Raw genomic sequence first — 23,703 nt, 5'->3', positions numbered from 1 at the left:
AAATATCTTTGACATGCTCATTAGCATAATGCATAACTGTTGCTCCTTTCTTTTTGAGACTCCTCTCCCTAAGGTACCTTTTCATTATTTGGACAGGGACATGAGTTGTGCCATTGAAATATGTCAACAGGGTGCCGTTAAAAGATTCAAAGGAAAATGTGGACGTGGCCCACAATGGTCCCCAGTTCCTCACACTCGCAGCCAAGTGTGTCATGAGGTGCACATTAAATGACATATTAGTTGTGCCATATAACCCCTGAAACTCCCTGACAAATTTTTTCAATGCCTGCTCAGCTATCACCACCTCAGCCTCTCTGATCCTTTCTTGCAGTAGATGATATACTGCAAAAACCAAAAGGAAAAGATGATTCCAGTATTTTCTGGGGAGGATGCCATTTAAAACAGGCAAAGCATAAAACAAAAGAAACGACCTCCACTCAGACGCCTTCCAGAACTTTTTTTCTTGCATAGATCGTGGTACTCTTGTGATCTCAGTTGGTGGTGAAATTTTTTTAAGCACTTTGTCGATCTGCTCAGTTTGGGTGCCTATGTACCAACCATGTTGATGGTTTGTGGAATCTAACCAGAGAGAAGTCAGCTGTCTTGTAACTCCAAGGCATACACTATGCTGATATTCTGGAACAAAGCCTTGCACCATTTGAAATTTGTCTAGTTTCATTAGTTGACTTGGGCCTTTCACTCCCATTATGGGCTGCTGAGGTGTTGCATTCATGGCATTGTCAAAATGCTCAACTTCTGTACGAAGACGGGGTTCAGGAATAACATATGTATAGGAGCCTCCACCTCTGTGATAACAGAAGTCACAGCCATAAATGCCATTAAACTGCTTCTTATTTTGGAGAAGTGGCCTTGCAACTGAATCTGCACTACATACAAGTGCATGCACCTTTGCATTACAACCATCTCCCCAGGTGATCCCATTACTTTGAAGTTCCTGAAGCTCTTTTACAAATGGAATTAGGAGAGTCTGTATATTAGGCTTGCTCTCTCCAAACCAAAGACAAGGAACACATATGTTGTTCTTCCTGTCTGTAGGGTGTAGTTCTATGATTTGGCACTGAATCGGCCATATTTGGCATCTAGAGCTTTTAAAAACAGGGATCCCATCACTGTTCCAGATCAGACTGATGTCATCATCACCTATTTCACCACTATCTTTAAGCCTCCTATACTCCCCTCCACATTGGACATCACAAATTAAACCTGGAGTTGATGTATATCTTTGGGTTTTGATGTTGGGATTTTCCAGAATCTCTTTAATTTGCAAAGATAAACTGATAACCAAAAAATATGAACCCTTTTCTAGACTAGCATCCACATCAAATTCTGCCTCACACAGAACACACTGTGTTAAACCACAATCTTTTGTTCCAATATAATTTGAACACTGGTGGCAGTAGAAATGGGGCACATACTCGCCATATAGGCCATAGGATTTATGGAAGAGATACGAGGTTGCTGGTATCAGTGCAGGGAAAAGTTCATGAAAAATCCGTAAAAGATGGTCCAGAGCAATCCCGGTCAGGTTATGCCTCAGGACGTAAGCCATTAGAAGCAGCAAACTTTGACCTCTGGTAATTGGTGCTCCTGGGTACAAAAGGTCATCTTCACAATTTCCATCCTACAAAATGACACATTGAGATTGAAAAAGAATTCAGTACAATAAACAAAACATTCTCAAGTATTCAGGTTTATCAAATCTTGTCACATTTCTAATAATTTAAAAATGCCCTATATGAATGACACTAACTTTGCTCTACTACACGAGCAAAATCTAACATAAGTAAAATATTATAATTATTTGTGATATGTTATTTGCTAAATATGATTAGACATGAGATGTATGTAACTCTTGGGATTGAGCTCTTGTGCATATGACTTCATCTAACAATTTTTAGTTCAGTATTAGTCTCAGATGGGTTTTGATAAGTTGTCCTCACTGAACTTACATTTACATACATTTTAAGAATTCCTTGTGTGTAGCTAGTTTTGGGTGGTCCAACACAGTATCTCAAATATTTTTGGAGTTCAAACATCAGAACATATAGTAAAATGCTACGTCTAATCATCACTATGATCAATATTTTCTAGAATTTTGTGCCTTGCTGCACTCTTTTGTCATGGTTTACATCAGCCAGAGATCTCAATTCAGCTTTATTATGGCCTGCTGAGCAAAACTGAAGTGCCTGACATGAAAATAAAGTCTTTGTTATTCTATTCTATTCTATTCTATTCTATTCTATGGCGAAGGAATGAAATTTTTTGTTCGGATTGTGTGCATCAAGTCATCATAGCAAAATCAATCCTGTAAAAGATAAACTAAATGCACAAAGATGAACGCTAAACGCCCTGTAAGTAATTGTAATCTTACCTGTGACGGATTTGGGTTGGGTCTCTCACTCTCTGGTTCTTGCATGGTCTGTTGCTCTCCTATGTCAACTACATCGTCCTTAGCAGCTGATCCATTCTGAATTTGGCACAAAGTTTGTGGCAAGTTAGTCACTGAATCAGGTGTTATTTTTAGGTATTGAGTGGGATCTTAAAGCACTACAAGTAAAGCAATCTATAATGCAAATGCTAGCCTGTAAGTAATTGTAATCTTACCTGTGACGGATTTGGGTTGGGTCTCTCACTCTCTGGTTCTTGCATGGTCTGGTGCTCTCCTAGATCAACTACATTGTCCTCAGCAGCTGATCCATTCTGAAGTTGGCACAAAGTTTGTGGCAAGTTAGTCACTGAATCTGTTGTTATTTTGGTATTGACTGGAATCCTAAAGCACTACAAGTAAAGCAACTTACTCCAACTGCTCCACTCTGAAATTTGAAAAATGTCTGAGCTAGTGTGTTACATTGTAGGAGTCAGTTCCTCTAAAAACAAAATATCAATAGACTAACATAGTGAAGATGTGTATTACCTGTGTCCTGACCTGCATGTTTTTTTATGCTGCACACTATTGCCACTAACCTATAGCTTGCTACTACTAGATATTTTGTTGTACTACACTCACCCATATTGTATTACACACACACAAACAAGTAGACAGAAAAATATACACACAAACTTATAGACAGAAACCCACTGTTTGGCCATCCTGAACAATTAGGTGTATGATTTATGTGAATATCATACATTTTTCCATGACTGTTTTGTTATTACTGGACACAGACATCCGGTACAGACATGGGTAGTTTATTACATTTGCCTATAGATCTTATGTAGTTACGCCCCTTTTCAGCGCTAAGCCCGTTGTCTTTTGACTTCCGGTCTGTATTTTCACCGCAATCTTGCGTAGTTATGAATGAATGAATGAATGAGTTATAAGGAATGAATTATGCATTGTCAGTGTTCTGACCTTACTGTCAGCTCTCTTCCGTTTTCCTGCTATTGGCTGCAGTGGTGCATCATGGTGAGCTGGAAGCTAGAAGCAAAACAATTGTCACCATCCATGTAAGTGCAGAAAATAAAATCTAACCAAGTGTAATTAATCTTATATTAAAATGAAAACATAATTTTGGTATTGTTTTTAGTATAAAGAGACTTGTCGTGCGCTCTTGAAAAATAATTTTGACTTAATTGAAGAAGACTTTGAGTCTTATCAAGACCAATTTTCTCAATGCACTGGGAGCCAGTGCCAACTTTTACTTGTTTTAGTAATAATATATCATCTTTATTGTCATTGAAACATACATTACAACGAAATTTGTTCTCTGCTTTTAACCCATCACCCTAGGGGAGCAGTGGGCTGCCATGTGCGGCATCGGGGAGCAATCTGGGGCTAAGGGTCTTGCTCAGGGACCCAGAGTGCCGGCCCTGGGGATCAAACCGGGTACTTGCATCCTTCTCTGAGTGCAAATACACTGCTCTAACCACTAGGCCACAACCCCCATTTTCATGATGAGAAGTCAAACTCTTCTTAACCCTTGTGCTGCATTAGGGACATTTTTGGGAGTATGTGTGGATGTTCGAGAGCAATGTGTGTCTGCGTTGACAAAAATGTCTGTGTGTAGGGCCTAAATATAATACATTGTGTTTAGGCGAGTGACAAATCACAATATCCTGAAGGTCATATGTTACCCTCTCTGTGTACTTTCTGTCTGTCTAAATGGATATTTTAATGGGTTCAAATAGGGCCAAATTTGTCCCTGTGTGTTTTTTTTAAACTGACATAGCACAAAAAAATAAAAATACACCAAAAATAATGTTGCTGCTAATCTTTGACACATTTTGACATAAAACAAGGAAGTTTTCACTTTGCATTTAGTATATGGAAAATAATTAAATTTTTGAGATTTTTCCTCTTATACAAATTGATGGTATCGCCACCAAAACTGGTATTTAAAGGGTTAAACTCCTGAAATTAAATAAATATTTGGTAGTTATGATGAGGACTGATGCTGGTTGAAAGATTTAAATTGGTAAAAGTGGAAAATTATAGTAATATATAATATTTTAGGCAATGTATAATATGTGACCATTTTTGCTCATTAATGCACTCAACAGCGTAAAATATCTATGCAGCACAAGGGTTAAATTAAGTCAAGTGATTTTACGAGAAAGAGCTAGGTAGGTCTGAAAACAATACCAACTACTTTTTTGATCTTGATAAAAGTTTAATACCAGATGGTTAATTTTTTTATTACATAAGCAGTTTTTGCAGTGTTTCAAAGCTATTTGGGAATTAAGCTAGTTTTTTGGCTGATAACATTACAAGTTGTAATCCATGTAATGTCATAGTCATAAAAAAACACTACATCATCATATATGCTAGCTTACTTCTCTGTCATGATGTCCTAAAATTCTGTCAGGGACTTCAACACCTGTGCTGCAAAGGTACTGCTTGTACTGTTTATGTCTTCTGCCTTTTCCCTGAAAAAAAAGAGACAATTTCAAGACAGTATAGCTAGCCTATAAGATGGTGGAGCTAGCCTACTACTTAAAATGAATATCAGGTAGGCTTTCTTCATTGCTTGCCCTGTTACCAGTTATTATCCTATTAATAACATTATTAATATTATTATTAGTACTGCTATACTAGGGCCTTCTTATTTTTATTATTATTGTAGAAGTAGTAGGCCGACCATAGACATCATATATGATGCCATCATACATATGATGATATCATTCATACTTATAAGAAGAAGAACAGTCAATCAATAATTTAAAATAATGTTACAAATTATAATTACCTTCCTGTGTCTGTATTCTGTTGTCCTTGGTATTGTCTTATTAGTGACCAATAAGTAGGACTTGTACTTTGATTGTACAGGTGGCATATTTGAATAACTATTGTTGAGCACTGCATCAGATGAAGATTTAAAAATCAAGACTAAGCAGTAGATGCAAGGAATGGACCCAGGAATTGGACCTACCCATCAGTCGGTTCCCACATCCAATCAGTGTGCGCAGCATCATCGACATCCAATCACTATGTAGAAGTTTGGGCGCCACCCAAATAGTTAATGTTTGAAATTATTCATCACTGATACTCAGGCGATAACGGGTAAAGTTAGCACGATGTATGGGTTGTTTTATTTCGTAGACGGGTCCGTTATTGCAGATAGTACATCTATTATACAGGATGCATATAGAAATGATGGAATTACAGTCACCTGCAAGGAAGACCTCCAGTCCCAGGAAGGCTGGATAGAGGTGATTTTACCAGCTAAACGCAGGCAAGATCCGAAGCCGGTTGCAGCCAAACTGCTGTTCGTGGCGGGTAAGTTCTAAAGCATTCAAACTGTTCTGAATACTCTTTGTAACATTAACTAACCGACCACTGTCATGTAATTTAACGTTAATGACGAAGTGCTTGAAATATAGACTGTATGTAAGCAATAAGTTAGGAGAGGCCGTGTTGTGTCGTGAATAAGTAGCTCTAACGGCCGAAGGGCGTTGTTAGCCGCGAAGCGAAGCTTGCCTCGAGTAGGCCTACCGTATTGCTTTTATAAAACTGTTACCACACAATATTAAAGTAAAAAAAATATTAGTGAAACTTTCATGAAGTTAAATCATTAAAAGCATTCCTTCCGCTAGAAAAAATAGTCCCCGACCTTGAACAACAACCGTTGTTGTAATGTGCATGAAAGCTCAAATAAAAACAACAAACCGTTCTCAAACTTTGTCTCATTCTTTTTATTTTTTTACCACACAATATTTGTAAAATTCCCAGACACAAATAGGCATATAGCTCATCTAGCGTGACTATATTTTGATTACCAAAAAACAGGACACTCGTCCAGGTTTTCTGCGCAATTCTGTTCCCCCTGTGTCGGGAGCGCGCTTTGCAACCATGTCAAGGTTGTAACGTTCAGTTTAATCGGCAGCTTTTTACAAAATTGTAAAATATGTGTTGGTTTTGAAAATATTAAATAATATTTGTTAAGGTCATCCAGAGTTCACCATCTCCCCATTTTGCTTTGAATCCGACCAAACTGAGCAACTTTTTTTGGTGCTTCGTTTGTGCATGTTTGTGCTGTTAAAATTAGCGTTTGTGCTCCTTTGGTTTCGGAGATATTATAAGTTATAATTTCGGCCGGTGACGTCACCATAGGCCGCGGGTGCAAAATAAAGCGCTACTTCTTTGCTGGAGCCAAAGTAAACCAGAGTGGTCTACTTCTTTAGTGCTTCGTTTGTGCAGGTTTGTGCCGTTAAAATTATCGTTTGTGCTGCTTTGGTTTCGGAGATATTATGAATTTTAATTGCAGACGATGACGTCATCATAGCCAGCCGCTTCAAAATAAAGCGCTACGTTTTTCTTTCTTTGCTGGTAGTGAGTTGGATCCAAAATAAACCGCAGTAGGCTACTTTTTCAGTGCTTCATTTGTGCTGCTTAGCATTTGTGTGGAACTATCTCAGGGAGGAAATGAATGTTATCCCTGCTCTCCTCACAAAAGTTTGATACCCAGTCTCGTAGGTCAGTCTGGGTCTCATCAAAAAGATCCCCTTGATACACTTCCTTTGTGTCTTCAGCTGGAATGATAATGGAGTCTTCTGTGATCTGTGTTTTTAGGTATTTTTTTTTTTTTTACACCTGATTCCAGAGGGACTCCAGAACTGTCATCACCCTCTCCCTTACTGAGGGTCACAACAGTGATGACATGTATTAGCTGTATTAGCATGTATTAGATGTTTTGCATGATCCAAGCACTGTGACTGAAGCAATTGCCCTGACAAAGAAGTCTTTGACACGGTGTGACCTGTTTTTAAAGCAGTCCCACTGGCAGATCATCTTTATGCAGTGTATGCAATTACAAATTAAAGCTTGACGCATTTCAACTTTTATTTAAACATAAGTATATTACTTGGTTCAATGAAATATCACCCAATTGCCTACGTGCTGTGCACATCCGGTTTCGTCCTTTGACCTCATGTTTTTAATGGCTTTTTTTACCCGTTTGCTGCCGAATCTGCAGAAAATAACAGTCAACGATGCGAATAGGATGATCAAAACCACATTCAATAAAGCCCAGTTATTTTAAAATACAAAAAAAGTAACAGGTGAAATAGTTATAGAAGATATAAGCATATCATAACGGTTGCAGATCATAAGGTTTTGAGCAAGGCATGTGTATAGGCTCCAGATGGTGTTTTGTTCCCCTTCATTTGTGAGAGGACAAGGGGAACAGATTTTCACGGGGGAACAGAATTGCGCACAACACCGGCAAACAGATACTCAAATGATACTCGAAGTTTACATTTAAAGTAGGCTATGCCTCTTCTGTATAGGTAGAAAATTGTTATATTTATTACAAGACACAAATTCAGATAGGCTTCTCAAAGGTTACTCAACATGTTTTATTATGACAGGTTTCAAAAATAATGAATGAAATAATGATAGAAAGAATGTCTTTTCCGTATTAGAAAAATACATATATAAATAATAAATAACTAAAAGAAATACCTCCAAATTGAACAAAAATAGCTCTCACAAACTTACAAAAACGAACTAACAAAATATCTTTCTATCTTTTGTTTTCTTCCTCTTTATCCTGTTTTTCTTCCTCATCCTCTTTGTTTGCCCATCTATATTTTGATGTATAGCTGATCTTTCCCAGCAGTTTTTTGAAAACCAGGACATTTTCATCACTTTATAAAAAAAACAGTCAGGTCAGGCCGTGAAAACAGGACATGTCCTGGTAAATCAATAAATATTTCATAAATAGATAATTTTGATAGATCAAAAATCATATTTATAGAAGTCTCTCACAAATTGTTCCTCAAACCACTTATCCATCGTCATGATGCCACCTAGTAAATAGAAATTTACTTTAAACATTTTAGTCTCTTTAATTCTTACTTTGTTTATGTTTTTTTCTATCTTTATGTTGATATGCGTGGATGCTAAGGGTGTTACTAAGGTTGCATTCCTGACTTGAAATTATTATTTTTTAATAATAAAATGTCACATTGAATTTGTATTTTATGTGTCTTCTTTACAGAAAACTACAAAGAAGTAGTCCAGAAGTGTGTTGCTTACCTCAAGGGGGGGATATATGGTCTTCCTTTGGTCAGTCTGGCCAGAAGAAGGGGGCGGTGAAGCAAGGAATGACCGTAAGCTTGACTTATGACTGAACAGTTATGGAACATTGTGTTTCCAGTTTACAAATAATGCTGTGTCATCGTAGAATATGTTTGCCATGGGAGTTACATTGTGAATTTTTCCAGACTTTTCCAAGCTGGGTGCACAAGCATTTAGCAGATTTAGCCAGCAAATGTTTATTTGAAATGATAAATATTACTTAAAAGACTGTGAAACAAATCAAGTTAGCTATTTTGTAATGCCAGGCATGTTAAGTTAAGATTCAGTCTCCTGTTACAAATACTGTCAGAGTGATGGATGGAGGTGGATTCTTGGAAAGTGTGTCACAATATATAGAAATACACTTGTACAAGCTATTAAAAAAGGAGTCTCTGCAGTTACTTAAAGTGGTGGTGTGGACATAAGTCAAAGTTTATCATTTTTCTTAAACAAGATGTACGTTGTCAGTCTGGTTCACAGATGGCAAAGATGGGCGAACAGCTGAAGAGGGACCTCAAACGGCAACCTACAAGACCACTCAGTTCTACTCCTGATAGATATCAGTCTGATTCCGACGACACATGTTGTGACATGTTTGATCCACCAAAAAAACGAAAAATGGTACGTTTAAAAATGTAACTGACTTCATCAAATAATGAGCAGTGTTCCACAGATAATTTTACAGAGTTTACAGTGGTGAATTATAGCCTATTTGTGCTGAAATGCATACATTGGCGTACCTTGTCCTTGAATTAAACAGTACCAAAGTCCAAACCCAGCCTACAAACCAATGCCCTTGGTGCTCAGGGTAAGATGTAGCAGAACTGCATTTTTGTAAAAATTAGTTACTATTCAAGAGTGTATGAACTCTGTTGATTTCTTCACACTCTCATACCATGAAAATTGTGTTTTGGTGTGTGTATGATTAGGAATGTATAGCTGCCCTTTTTGTTTAAGGTAATTAGGTTGATGTTTTCTGCATAGGTGGTTGACACCAGTGAGGAGGAGGACGCCATCCCTCAGTCGGAGTCTCAGCGGCCACGAACAGTTTTTGTTGAAATGGATGAGGACAGTTTGAAGGCTCTGAAAGGTGGGTGGTTGTATATGTATGCTAGTGATGCCAGGGTTATCTCTGCCACCACCTGAACCCTCTCATACACCGACAGTCATTGTCAATGAGGTCATGAAGTCAACTTTATGAATTCAAGACATGCATCACACTGTTAATTTGAAAAACATGCATGTTACAAGTTATGTCTTAGAATACAGACCTGACTTTCCACTTTACAAATTTGAAAATAATCCACTTAACTCAAGTGGTACGGATATAACTACAAGGCCTCTGGCAGAGTGGCACAGGTACCAATTCGATTCAATTTTATTTATATAGCGCCGATTCATGAAACATGTCATCTCGAGGCACTTTACAAAGTCACATTCAATCAGATTATACAGATTGGTCAAAATTTCCTATATAAGGGAACCAGTTGATTACATCAAAGATTAGTCTTAAAAGTAGACAGGGTTAGTTTGAAGAAGATTTATTATTAACATGAACAAACTGGAATCTGTCCGACAGATAAGATTTAAACCAGCCTAATGCTTTCTCCTTAATCCCTACAGTATGTTCAAGTCTTTGTAGGAGAATATTGTGATCAATACTGCGACCACAAGTGTCATACTGCTTTTATACATCTCTTCCCCTTCCATCGTGATTAAAGATATAAAATTGCGTTTTCAATCATTTATATAGACTTATTTATATATCCACTCTAGGAAATAGTTCTAATCTTCCATCTCTGTTGTCAAGCATCACAACTTATCAGTCCAGAGAAGTGTCCAGTGACACAGGATATATGGTCTTATTCACATAAGACTTTGCAGCAATTGCTTGCAGGGTTCCCACAGGTCATTGAAATTTTGTAATATCATGGATTTTCAGGAACAGTCAGGAAATTTGTTAATTTTTGGGGCAAAGTCATGGATATCAGGGATTTTTGTTTTAGCAATTTAAAATTGTCTTGCCAAAATAAATTAAAACAAATATATTTCCACACAAAATTGGTGTATATCTGGTTATTAGCTTTACTGCTTGCTTGAGCAGTTGTGTTTAACCAAACTTTCAAATACAATGACCATTTATTCATTTACCACTCTAAAAAGTAAAAGATGCTTAAATGCTACGAGGGTCCTTTGAAATCTTTGGTCAGTTAGTTTATTGCACCATTCATAGTTGGTCATGGAAGTAAAAAAAAATTGTCTGGGAAAGTAATGCAATTTTACATTTAAATTAACTTGGGAACCCTCTAGAGGTGTGAACCTACACTGGTCTCATTGGTTCGGTTACGATTATCATGTCATCGATTCGGTTCAATTCGATATCGCGATGCATTGCGATGCACTGCATCCTCAATTTTCAATTTTACTTCAAAAGTGATGTATGCGTGCGCAAGCGTGAGTGTTCGCCTGTCCTGAAAGTCGCAGTGACAAAAACAGAGACATTCCAGTTTAAGTTTCATTGGACTAAAGCCTGTTTATGCCATTAAGAAAATGAAATTCAGTCAAATCAATTTTGTTTTAAAGAAATGTTAATTTAAAAGCAGTGCTCATCCATCAGTGTATAATGCTACCCTTGAGACGCGCGCATCAACCGTCACCGAGTCCACTGTTGAAGACAATCATCCATTTACAATCACGCGTAACAACACAGAATAATTGTAATTTGACCATCTGGTGCGGAAGGGTTGCCATCTCTCCCTGTTTGTTCCGATTAATAACGATTAATTTCGACACCCCTAGAACCCTCTGCTTCTCTATACTTCACAAGCTAAACTGAACATTCGCCCTACTCCATCTTCATACTCAATGGAATTACTGCCCTGTGGCTTTGAGTGAGCGGAACATTCATGTCAGACATGTATGTTGGCGGTGAAAAGTACGAGTAAGGATCCTCATCCAATCAGAAATAAATAAAAGTTAAATCAGATGTAGCTGTTGTAAAATGACATTTATATAGGTGCTATTTTGTGTCACAATGTGATAATTATTCTTTGTTTCATAATGTGATACTGACCCTTTTTATATTATATCCTTATTTTAGAGCTGCCAGGACTGGTGTCTTCCCTCAAAAAAGTCCTAAACAAAATGGAAGATTCACCTTCATCTTCCATGACTTCCATCCAAAGCGAATCACCGCAGACTGGCTGTCACACTGGCAGGGAAGAGGACATGGTATGATTTCAAACCAATTTTTGTCTTTGTTATGATTGGATGCAATAAGCCTACACACAAAAAAATCTTACAATAAATCTTACGTACGTGGAGGTACAGTTTGTGTTAAAACACTTGAAACAAAGACACGTGCCAACCTTCCCTATAGAGAAGTGTTCTTAATTTACCTTTTGTCTTTATCTGCTTGTGTGTTTTCACAGGTGTCATTGGGCAACTCAACAGTGAGAGTTCCAAAACGCCTCTATCAGAGGCTGAGTGGGAGGAGGATGTCCCTCTTCACACAGGAGCTGGCCACATTGGTGTTTGGCAGGGAAACTTTGGCCAAGGCAACTCTCACAGGGAAAGGAAAAAAAGGTGAGCTGAAGGAGCAGCTTGAGCCAGAAAAAACAAACGCAATTATAGGTACAGTAATGTAATAGTTATGAACCCAAATTCATTGTCATGATTCATTGACAAATCCATTATCATCAATGATTCTATTTCAATGTTATACATCATGTTTTAATTCATGCCCTCTTTCCTGTTTTCACAGATGCAGTGAGGGAGCGATTCCCCAACACCGAGGTGGCAGAGATCCGGGCCCTTCTACGAAGGAAGTGCAACAATGAGAGCTACAAGGCCTCTAGTAATTCAAGTCAGAGCTAGATGTGCATTGTGTAATAAGTTGTTCGCCATTGTTCTGTTCCCGGCATTTCAGAGAAAGGTGACAGTTCAAGGTGTTGATCAAGCAGTAACTGCTTTTGTATGTTACTTTCGTGGTAATAATAAAGATCCTTTTCTGAAATGCAATGTGTAATCTGTTGATTTAATACACTTGAACTGAATTGTAATATAATACACTTTTTGTGTAATAGCAACATTCATGCTTAAGTATAAGTAAATGGGGATAAAAGTGCAGATAAAATATACTTCAAACAATTTGTTTCTACCTTACACTATAATAACATTGCACTGAAAGTACGTGTCTATGATGTTTAGGTTGTAATTGAAATTCACTTCAAAAACATTATTAATGTAATATTGGGACACTTTAAAAGCACTAAATATAGTTAGGAAGTGCATTTGTAGATCACTTGAAATGTTACAGAGGCATACTAAATTACCTGTTTATAGTAATTATAAGTATGATAGCAGTATGCACAAAATGTATTTAAACACAACTATAATTTGCGCTGCAATGCCTTTTAAGTGTATTTCTATTAGAATGGCAATACAATGCAATTGTACTGTAAGTGTGCCTAAATGCTCATCAATTTTAATTTTCATTAGTGTATTTTAGTGCACTTGAAGTTTAAAAAAAGTTGTTCCATTTTAGTATACTATTTACACTTGAAGTGTAGTCAAATAGATGTTAAGTTGAAGTTAATACATAATTTAATACACTTAACTATACTTGGATTTTACGAAAATAGTACAAAATGTAGAAAATATACTTAGTACACTTTATTAAAGTATATTTTTAATAGAATTATTTTTCACCTGGGATAGTAAGACGACAGGAATGAAACTAGAAAAAGCTGTTCCTACGCAACAGCGAGTGAGAATGCTAATATGCAGAATGATTTGAGAAGATGCAGAAGTCTCATGCAGAAGAGAAAAAAAGCTGAAAAACATTGAAGAATTTGAAAAATTTGAAGAAATTGAACAATTTGAAGTAATTTGTAGTAGTAGTAGTAGTAGTATCAGTTGTAGTAGTAATAGTAGTAGTAGTATCAGTAGTAGTAGTAGTAGTAGTAGTATCAGTAGTAGTAGAAGTAGTAGTAGTTGTGTCAGTAGTAGTGGTATCAGTAGTAGTAGTAGTTGTATCAGTTTTTAAAGAATTTGAAGGAATTTGAAGTAATTTGTAGTAGTAGTAGTAGTAGTATCAGTAGTAGTATTAGTAGTAGTAGTAGTATCAGTAGTATTAGAAGTAGTAGTAGTAGTAGTATCAGTAGTAGTAGTATCAGTAGTAGTAGTAGTTGTATCAGTTTTTAAAGAATTTGAAGAAATTTGAAGAATTTGAAGGAATTTGTAGTAGTAGTAGTAGTAGTAGTATCAGTAGTACTAGTAGTAGCAGTTGTTGTATTAGTAGTAGTATCAGTAGTACTAGTAGTAGCAGTTGTTGTATTAGTAGTAGTAATAGTAGTAGTACCAGTAGTCGTAGGAGTAGTATCAGTAGTAGTAGTAGTAGTAGTATCAGTTTTTAAAGAATTTGAAGGAATTTGGAGAATTTGAAGGAATTTGTAATAGTAGTAGTAGTTGTAGTACTAGTAGTAGTAGTATCAGTAGTACTAGTAAAAGTATTTGTTGTATTAGTAGTAGTAATAGTAGTAGTATCAGTAGTAGTGGTAGTATCAGTTTTTAAAGAATTTGAAGGAATTTTGTAGTAGTAGTACTAGTAGTAGTAGTAGTAGTATCAGTAGTACTACTACTAGTAGTAGTTGTATTAGTAGTAGTAATAGTAGTAGTATTAGTATTAGTAGTAGTATTAGTAGTAGTAGTATCAGTTTTTAAAGAATTTGAAGGAATTTTATAGTAGTAGTACTAGTAGTAGTAGTATCAGTAGTACTAGTAGTAGTAGTTGTATTAGTAGTAGTAATAGTAGTAGTAGCAGTAGTAGTTGTTGTAGTAGTAGTAGTAGCAGTAGCAGCAGTAGTATCATTAGTAGTAGTAGTTGTATCAGTAGTAGTAGTAGTAGTTAGTAGTATCAGTAGTAGTAGTAGTAGTAGTAGTAGTAGTAGTAGTAGTAGTAGTATCAGTAGTACTAGTAGTAGTAGTTGTATTAGTAGTAGTAATAGTAGTAGTAGCAGTAGTAGTTGTTGTAGTAGTAGTAGTAGCAGTAGCAGCAGTAGTATCATTAGTAGTAGTAGTTGTATCAGTAGTAGTAGTAGTAGTTAGTAGTATCAGTAGTAGTAGTAGTAGTAATAGTAGTAGTATCAGTAGTAGTGGTAGTATCAGTTTTTAAAGAATTTTAAGGAATATGTAGTAGTAGTAGTAGTAGCAGCAGTAGTAGTATTAGTAGTAGTATCAGTAGTACTAGTAGTGGTAGTAGTTATATTAGTAGTAGTTATAGTAGTAGTAGCAGTAGTAGTTGTAGTATCAGCAGTAGCATCAGTAGTAGTAGCAGTAGCAGCAGTAGTATCATTAGTAGTAGTAGTAGTAGTAGTAGTATCAGTAGTACTAGTAGTAGTAGTAGTTGTATTAGTAGTAGTAATAGTAGTAGTAGTAGTTTCAGTAGTAGTAGTAGCAGTAGTAGTATCAGTAGTAGTAGTATTAGTAGTAGTACTAGAAGTATCAATAGTAGTAGGAGTAGTATCAGTAGTAGTAGTAGTAGTAGTAGTATCAGTTTTTAAAGAATTTGAAGGAATTTGAAGAATTTGAAGGAATTTGTAGTAGTAGTAGTAGTATCAGTAGTACTAGTAGTAGTAGTAGTTGTATTAGTAGTAGTAATAGTTGTAGTAGCAGTATTAGTTGTTGTAGTAGCAGTAGCAGCAGTAGTATCATTGGTAGTATCAGTAGTAGTAGTATCAATAGTAGTAGTAGTAGTAGTATCAGTAGTACTAGTAGTAGTAGTAGTTGTATTAGTAGTAGCAATAGTAGTAGTATCAGTAGTAGTTGTAGTATCAGCAGTAGCATCAGTAGTAGTAGCAGTAGCAGCAGTAGTATCATTAGTAGTAAAAGTAGTAGTAGTAGTAGTAGTAGTATCAGTAGTAGTAGTAGTAGTAGTAGTAGTAGTAGTTGCAGTATCTGTTGTAGTAATAGTATTGATATAAGTTGTATCAGAAGAACTAGAAGGAATTTGAAGAATTTGAAAAATTTGAAGGAATTTGCATTCATTTCAATGGGAGCAAAAAACGCACAAAAAGTACAAATACTTCAAAAAGTATAAAAGTTACCATAACCATGAGACATAGCAGTAATGTCGAGAACGAGCCGAACGTTTTGGTACGAAAATCGTTGAAATCGGTTGAAGTATGCAGGAGTAGTTAGACGCACAAAAACGTACGGAATAATAATAATAATAACTAGAAAAAGCTGTTCCTACGCAACAGCGAGTGAGAATGCTAATATGCAGAATGATTTGAGAAGATGCAGAAGTCTCATGCAGAAGAGAAAAAAAGCTGAAAAACATTGAAGAATTTGAAAAATTTGAAGAAATTGAACAATTTGAAGTAATTTGTAGTAGTAGTAGTAGTAGTAGTATCAGTTGTAGTAGTAATGGTAGTAGTAGTAGTATCAGTAGTAGTAGTAGTAGTAGTAGTAGTATCAGTAGTAGTAGAAGTAGTAGTAGTTGTGTCAGTAGTAGTGGTATCAGTAGTAGTAGTAGTTGTATCAGTTTTTAAAGAATTTGAAGGAATTTGAAGTAATTTGTAGTAGTAGTAGTAGTAGTATCAGTAGTAGTAGTAGTAGTAGTAGTAGTAGTATCAGTAGTATTAGAAGTAGTAGTAGTAGTATCAGTAGTAGTAGTATCAGTAGTAGTAGTAGTTGTATCAGTTTTTAAAGAATTTGAAGAAATTTGAAGAATTTGAAGGAATTTGTAGTAGTAGTAGTAGTAGTAGTATCAGTAGTACTAGTAGTAGCAGTTGTTGTATTAGTAGTAGTATCAGTAGTACTAGTAGTAGCAGTTGTTGTATTAGTAGTAGTAATAGTAGTAGTACCAGTAGTCGTAGGAGTAGTATCAGTAGTAGTAGTAGTAGTAGTAGTATCAGTTTTTAAAGAATTTGAAGGAATTTGGAGAATTTGAAGGAATTTGTAATAGTAGTAGTAGTTGTAGTACTAGTAGTAGTAGTATCAGTAGTACTAGTAAAAGTATTTGTTGTATTAGTAGTAGTAATAGTAGTAGTATCAGTAGTAGTGGTAGTATCAGTTTTTAAAGAATTTGAAGGAATTTTGTAGTAGTAGTACTAGTAGTAGTAGTAGTAGTAGTAGTATCAGTAGTACTACTACTAGTAGTAGTTGTATTAGTAGTAGTAATAGTAGTAGTATTAGTATTAGTAGTAGTATTAGTAGTAGTAGTATCAGTTTTTAAAGAATTTGAAGGAATTTTATAGTAGTAGTACTAGTAGTAGTAGTATCAGTAGTACTAGTAGTAGTAGTTGTATTAGTAGTAGTAATAGTAGTAGTAGCAGTAGTAGTTGTTGTAGTAGTAGTAGTAGTAGCAGTAGCAGCAGTAGTATCATTAGTAGTAGTAGTTGTATCAGTAGTAGTAGTAGTAGTTAGTAGTATCAGTAGTAGTAGTAGTAGTAGTAGTAGTAGTAGTAGTATCAGTAGTACTAGTAGTAGTAGTTGTATTAGTAGTAGTAATAGTAGTAGTAGCAGTAGTAGTTGTTGTAGTAGTAGTAGTAGCAGTAGCAGCAGTAGTATCATTAGTAGTAGTAGTTGTATCAGTAGTAGTAGTAGTAGTTAGTAGTATCAGTAGTAGTAGTAGTAGTAATTGTAGTAGTATCAGTAGTAGTGGTAGTTTCAGTTTTTAAAGAATGTTAAGGAATAAGTAGTAGTAGTAGTAGTAGCAGCAGTAGTAGTATTAGTAGTAGTATCAGTAGTACTAGTAGTGGTAGTAGTTATATTAGTAGTAGTTATAGTAGTAGTAGCAGTAGTAGTTGTAGTATCAGCAGTAGCATCAGTAGTAGTAGCAGTAGCAGCAGTAGTATCATTAGTAGTAGTAGTAGTAGTAGTAGTAGTAGTATCAGTAGTACTAGTAGTAGTAGTAGTTGTATTAGTAGTAGTAATAGTAGTAGTAGTAGTTTCAGTAGTAGTAGTAGCAGTAGTAGTATCAGTAGTAGTAGTATTAGTAGTAGTACTAGAAGTATCAATAGTAGTAGGAGTAGTATCAGTAGTAGTAGTAGTAGTATCAGTTTTTAAAGAATTTGAAGGAATTTGAAGAATTTGAAGGAATTTGTAGTAGTAGTAGTAGTATCAGTAGTACTAGTAGTAGTAGTAGTTCTATTAGTAGTAGTAATAGTTGTAGTAGCAGTATTAGTTGTTGTAGTAGCAGTAGCAGCAGTAGTATCATTGGTAGTATCAGTAGTAGTAGTATCAATAGTAGTAGTAGTAGTAGTAGTAGTATCAGTAGTACTAGTAGTAGTAGTAGTTGTATTAGTAGTAGCAATAGTAGTAGTATCAGTAGTAGTTGTAGTATCAGCAGTAGCATCAGTAGTAGTAGCAGTAGCAGCAGTAGTATCATTAGTAGTAAAAGTAGTAGTAGTAGTAGTAGTAGTAGTAGTATCAGTAGTAGTAGTAGTAGTAGTAGTAGTAGTAGTTGCAGTATCTGTTGTAGTAATAGTATTGATATAAGTTGTATCAGAAGAACTAGAAGGAATTTGAAGAATTTGAAAAATTTGAAGGAATTTGCATTCATTTCAATGGGAGCAAAAAACGCACAAAAAGTACAAATACTTCAAAAAGTATAAAAGTTACCATAACCATGAGACATAGCAGTAATGTCGAGAACGAGCCGAACGTTTTGGTACGAAAATCGTTGAAATCGGTTGAAGTATGCAGGAGTAGTTAGACGCACAAAAACGTACGGAATAATAATAATAATAATAATAATAAAGAAAAACAGGAAAACAATAAGTGAGAATGCTGTATAGCATTCTCACTGACTAGAAAAAGCTGTTCCTACGCAACAGCGAGTGAGAATGCTAATCTGCAAAATGATTTGAGGAGAAGATGCAGACGTTTCATGCAGAAGAGAAAAAAGCTGAAAAACATTTAAGAATTTGAAAAATTTGAAGAAATTGAAAAATTTGAACAATTTGTAGTAGTAGTAGCAGTAGTATCAGTAGTAGTAGTAATAGTAGTAGTAGTATTCAGTAGTAGTAGTTGTAGTAGTAGTAGTAGAAGTAGTAGTAGAAGAAGTAGTAGTAGTAGTATCAGTAGTAGTAGTATCAGTAGTAGTAGTAGTTGTATCAGTTTTTAAAGAATTTGAAGGAATTTGAAGAATTTGAAGTAATTTGTAGTAGTAGTAGTAGTAGTATCAGTAGTACTAGTAGTAGTAGTTGTTGTATTAGTAATAGTAGTAGTATCAGTAGTCGTAGGAGTAGTATCAGTAGTAGTAGTAGTATCAGTTTTTAAAGAATTTGAAGGAATTTGAAGAATTTGAAGGAATTTGTAGTAGTAGTAGTAGTAGTAGTAGTAGTATCAGTAGTACTAGTAAAAGTAGTTGTTGTATTAGTAGTAGTAATAGTAGTAGTATCAGTAGTAGTATCAGTAGTAGTAGTAGTATCAGTTTTTAAAGAATTTGAAGGAATTTTGTAGCAGTAGTACTATTAGTAGTAGTAGTAGTAGTATCAGTAGTACTACTACTAGTAGTAGTTGTATTAGTAGTAGTAATAGTTGTAGTAGCAGTAGTAGTTGTTGTAGTAGCAGTAGCAGCAGTAGCATCATTGGTAGTAGTAGTAGTAGTATCAGTAGTAGTAGTAGTAGTAGTAGTAGTAGTATCAGTAGTACTAGTAGTAGTAGTTGTTGTATTAGTAGTAGTAATAGTAGTAGTATCAGTAGTAGTTGTTGTAGTATCAGCAGTAGCATCAGTAGTAGTAGCAGTAGCAGCAGTAGTATCATTAGTAGTAGAAGTAGTAGTAGTAGTAGTAGTAGTAGTAGTAGTGGTAGTAGTATCAGTAGTACTAGTACTAGTAGTAGTAGTAGTAGTAGTATCTGTTGTAGTAATAGTATTGGCATCAGTTGTATCAGAAGAACTAGAAGGAATTTGAAGAATTTGAAAAATTTGAAGGAATTTGCATTCATTTCAATGGGAGCAAAAAACGCACAAAAAGTACAAATACTTCAAAAAGTATAAAAGGTACCATAACCATGAGACATAGCAGTAATGTCGAGAACGAGCCGAACGTTTTGGTACGAAAATCGTTGAAATCGGTTGAAGTATGCAGGAGTAGTTAGACGCACAAAAACGTACGGAATAATAATAATAATAATAATAAAGAAAAACAGGAAAACAATAAGTGAGAATGCTGTATAGCATTCTCACTTGATAATAATAATAAAGAAAAACAGGAAAACAATAAGTGAGAATGCTGTATAGCATTCTCACTGATGAGTGAATGAGAGAAAGAGTGATTGAGATGTGTGTGCGTCAGACGTTTATGTTGAGAGTTTAAATGATGAGAGCTCTGTTGTTTGACTAAAACGCATGTATGAAACTGAGTTTTGTTGCTGTTGCTTTGTTTAAAGTCCCATTATCAGAAGTAAAGGTAAAGTATGTCTAATTTGATAAAGTAAAACTTTTATTTTCTGTAAGAAAATCTTGCTTGACTAAGGTGCACATACTTACCTGAAGCTGTTGTGTTGAAAAGGTGTGGGTGCAGAGACTTAAACTTTGTGTTTGTGGGTTGGATCATATCGTGTAGTGGCTTGGCCGGTGCAAAAACTTTCGGCAGTAGGGTCTTTCTGCCTGCCTGCTAGTTTGCCTGTCAGTGAGAGACTAGGAGCAGACACAGTAGGCTATTTTTGGAGTTGCAGTTAGTGGTGCCAGGAAACACACATACATTTTTCTCCCCCGCCCAAAGGAGAAACTTGCACACAAACAGTTCCCCCCCCCCCCCTCCCTTCCTCCCTTTTGCTTCTTAATTTGGTTTAACTGAACTAATACAGACCAAAACGGCAAACATTCCTTTCGTTATTTGGTTAAAATACCCTGAATATGCTTCAAAAATTCCAAAAATCTCTAAAAAGTGGAACAAAAGAACACAAGGGTTTAACCCTCCCTGTCCTGAAGCAGGCAGTTTTGACGTGTCTCTTTGCGAGCAGATGGAAACCAGAATCATGGATTACAAGGCAAAGAATAACAGTAAAAGGAGAAAGGAAAAACGTGAGCTTGAGCTAAAAATTCTAAACTTTTTTAAGGAGGAAGGTCAGGCTTATAGAAGTACATTAAAACTGAAAATTATGGAAATTAAACAGCAGTCGGCAAATGGCAACCCAGAAGCATTAAAGCCAGCAGGACTTTATCCCTGGCTCTCTGGGACAGTAAACATTATGGGAGATTTTCAGTACAAAAACAATGATAGCCTGATCATAGATGAAATAAATGAAGGAGATAAAATGAAGGGGCTGAAAGCAAAAACGGTTCCACAGAACATAGAGAGATTTTGACTAGGGCCTCTAATGTCAGTGTTACGAATGCCAGAGGGTTGCCTCACCAAAATGTACCCAGTTAACATATATTCGTCTGTGCATAAGTCAGGATCTCCAGCTGCTCCAGTTGCAACACAACAGAATAATGCAGGCCCAATAAACTCAGATTCCCCTGTAAACACGTAGAGTGTAGCACCTAAGCATTGCAGTACTACAAAGAAAACATCTGTGCACCTGAGAGGCTCGCTAACTTTGAGAAGTATGGGAAATACAAATAGATATATATATCTAATATAATAGATTGTTAGGAGGAACACACAACAAGGCCAAAGAGCGACAGCTTCTGGATAAATTTAAATAAACAAGAAGGATTAGACTTAAAAAGATAAATTAATCTAACCATGATTGAAGGTTTAGAACATGAGACACACAAGCATGCTTCAAAATATAATGTTTTAGATGGAAATGCCTGTGACCTCTCAGCAGCAGATTCAGGCACTGGCAGCAGATCTGATTATAATTTGAGAGACCGACTCAACATACATCCACCTGACAAGTACACAAACAACAAGCAGCTACCTATTCTTGTTAAAAGGAATGTTGCTCATTATGTTTCATGGGTGTCTCAGGTTGGCAGATTGCCAGATATCCACGAGGGCGCCAGCAAGCGGATAAAGGTATTTGAGGAAGAAACAGTCGGAAAAATGCTTGCCATAGTTGACATTAAGCTGTTTTTGCACAGTGCCTGGGAACACCTGCTATGGAAAACATCTTAAAGGAACGTTTTGCGTGGATGCTCCAACAGCGAGCGGATGGAATTGGTTTCAATTTATTTCACACAGTCCTGTGGGAAGTGCTGCGAACAGAATATCCAACCAAGATTGATCCCAAAGCACTGAAAGGTGAACCTCTTGATGCCACAGAAAACCCAGCCAGAAAGAGGAAGTTGATAAGAGCCCTGTGCTGACAACTCTGTTCCGAAACTCCATCATTGAAGCAATGCCTGGTCCAGTGAGAAGCAAGCTCAAAGATGTGGTTTTGACATCAATGCCTCACAGAGAGTTCCGTGATCATGTGATACATGCAGTAGAGAAGTACAGAAGAGAAGAAATGAAGATTGCAGAACAGGATAAGAACATACAAAGAAAACTGGCACAAATGCAGCTTGGAGAACTGTGAGGAAAAAACAAAGCGCCTGAAAGCCCAGAAGAAAAGAGACGAAGGGACTTCTCCTCCCGCCTTCCTGCTGTCCGACGTGCCGGCTGAGCTGAACCAGATCCACGGAACCGGAGTGCTCCAGGACACCTGCATGGCATCGTCATAGTAAAGCACAGGTGTCAAACTCAAGGCCCACGGGCCGAATCCGGCCCGTTAAAGTAAATAATCCGGCCCTCAAGAGCCAAAAAAAAGGCACATCATGTCATAAAGTAGAGGCATATATCCTTTTAAAGTGTATAAAGTGGCTAAAACTGAGCCTCCTGTAAGTGTAACTCACCCCAATATCAACTTTTTTTGCAGATAAACTGTAAGATTGCTACTTTTATGTTACTGTGCATTTTTTATACTTCTATGTGAACTGGAATGAAATTATGAAATGAAAAGTATCGTCTATACACATGCAAGCGGCCCTTTTAATGACTTCATGACGCCAAAGTGGCCCCATATAGAAATGAGTTTAACTCCCCTGTAGTAAAGAAAGATTCCCCCTTTTCTTTTCTTTTTATTTGTCTTTTCACCTATAAGGTGGTATTCTTTTAGTGCCTGGGCAGAAGTAGGAGTAGTTTAATTGTTCTTTACTCCAAGACGGAGTGTTTTTAACTGTTAAATATTTTCTGTTGTATGTGCATGCATTTTGAAAGTGATTTTGGCTGTGCTGATTTTGTGGTTCATAAGTGACTCAGCAGCGGGTCGCTTCTTCAACTCTTTCCCATCTTTCCCCCCTTTTCTTTGCTCTCTCTTATCAGCGGATTCAATCTGTTTCTGTTGAAACTCAGTTCGCAGTTTGTTTAAACTCCTCAGTCATTAGCGTAAGCGTGGTTACGTCATTAAGACCTCCCCTTACGCATCACGCAAGGTGATGCATAAGGGTCACGTGTCGTCATAGTCGGCATCTTGGGAAGGTACAGTGTGGTTAAGCTGTAGCTAGCTTGCTGAAAAGTGTCTGAAGCGCCCGTCCTCATCCTCAGAGCTATTTCTGCCTTTCAATGCTGCAACGTCAAATGCCGACGTCTTGAATGTGATGTTTAAACAACTGTGAGTTGAACTAAGATTTGCTACCTCTCATTTTAGTACATTTTTGACTTTTATTTCCACATATATTTTGCATGTTTAGTTTAGTACTGAAAAGAGTTTCCAAGGTTGTGGAATCAGAATAATTACTGTAACAGGGAATTGCTTTGGTTTAATAAAGCCAACTTGTGGAATAGTAATTGTTTGTGTTCATTCCAATTCAGAGTTGCATGGTTATTCCGAATTCAGAGTTACCTCCTCTTTGAGTTAACATCCCCGCAGTCGCCACACTGTCGTAAACAACGACGAACGGATAGTCTGGCTGTCACCTCGGATCCTGTTTATTCCACCGAGGGTGCCAGGCAGCCTGTCTCTCCAGTGGTCCGGGAGGTGGGGACCATGGTGATTCCACCTCCTGTCTCTGCTCCACAGTCCTGTGAGGAGGGTCGGCCGCTGGTCTGTGATATCGGTGTTCAGTTGACTTTCTCTTCGGCTCGCAACTCGTTTTCTGGTTGGGATCCTGGAGGCCAAGTGCCCCTTCAAGACAAGAGAGGGTGTTGGCCCCATTGTGACAACAAGCGTCGGGGTCCTCGACGTAACAGCCGGATCCCAGGGCCTTGTGGAGGGGCCAA

General features: G+C 36.6%; 2 long non-coding RNA genes across 2 annotated transcripts; one reads left to right on the top strand and one right to left on the bottom strand.

The window, feature by feature from the left end:
* Positions 1 to 971: 971 nt before the first annotated feature.
* Positions 972 to 11,740, bottom strand: LOC118563841. The gene is made up of 6 exons (XR_004931459.1): positions 11,613 to 11,740; positions 4,795 to 4,887; positions 3,374 to 3,439; positions 2,626 to 2,721; positions 2,393 to 2,488; positions 972 to 1,642 (listed from the first exon to the last, which is right to left on the bottom strand). It is a non-coding gene; the product is annotated as an uncharacterized LOC118563841 (long non-coding RNA).
* Positions 9,605 to 12,554, top strand: LOC118563840. The gene is made up of 3 exons (XR_004931458.1): positions 9,605 to 9,629; positions 11,971 to 12,124; positions 12,303 to 12,554. It is a non-coding gene; the product is annotated as an uncharacterized LOC118563840 (long non-coding RNA).
* The last annotated feature ends 11,149 nt before the right edge of the window (positions 12,555 to 23,703 follow it).

This window comes from Fundulus heteroclitus, chromosome 8 (assembly GCF_011125445.2).
Source record: "Fundulus heteroclitus isolate FHET01 chromosome 8, MU-UCD_Fhet_4.1, whole genome shotgun sequence".
In the NCBI taxonomy this organism is placed as follows: Eukaryota; Metazoa; Chordata; class Actinopteri; order Cyprinodontiformes; family Fundulidae; genus Fundulus; species Fundulus heteroclitus.
Note: the sequence above shows the minus strand (reverse complement) of the source record. Positions and strands in the feature narration are given on the sequence as shown.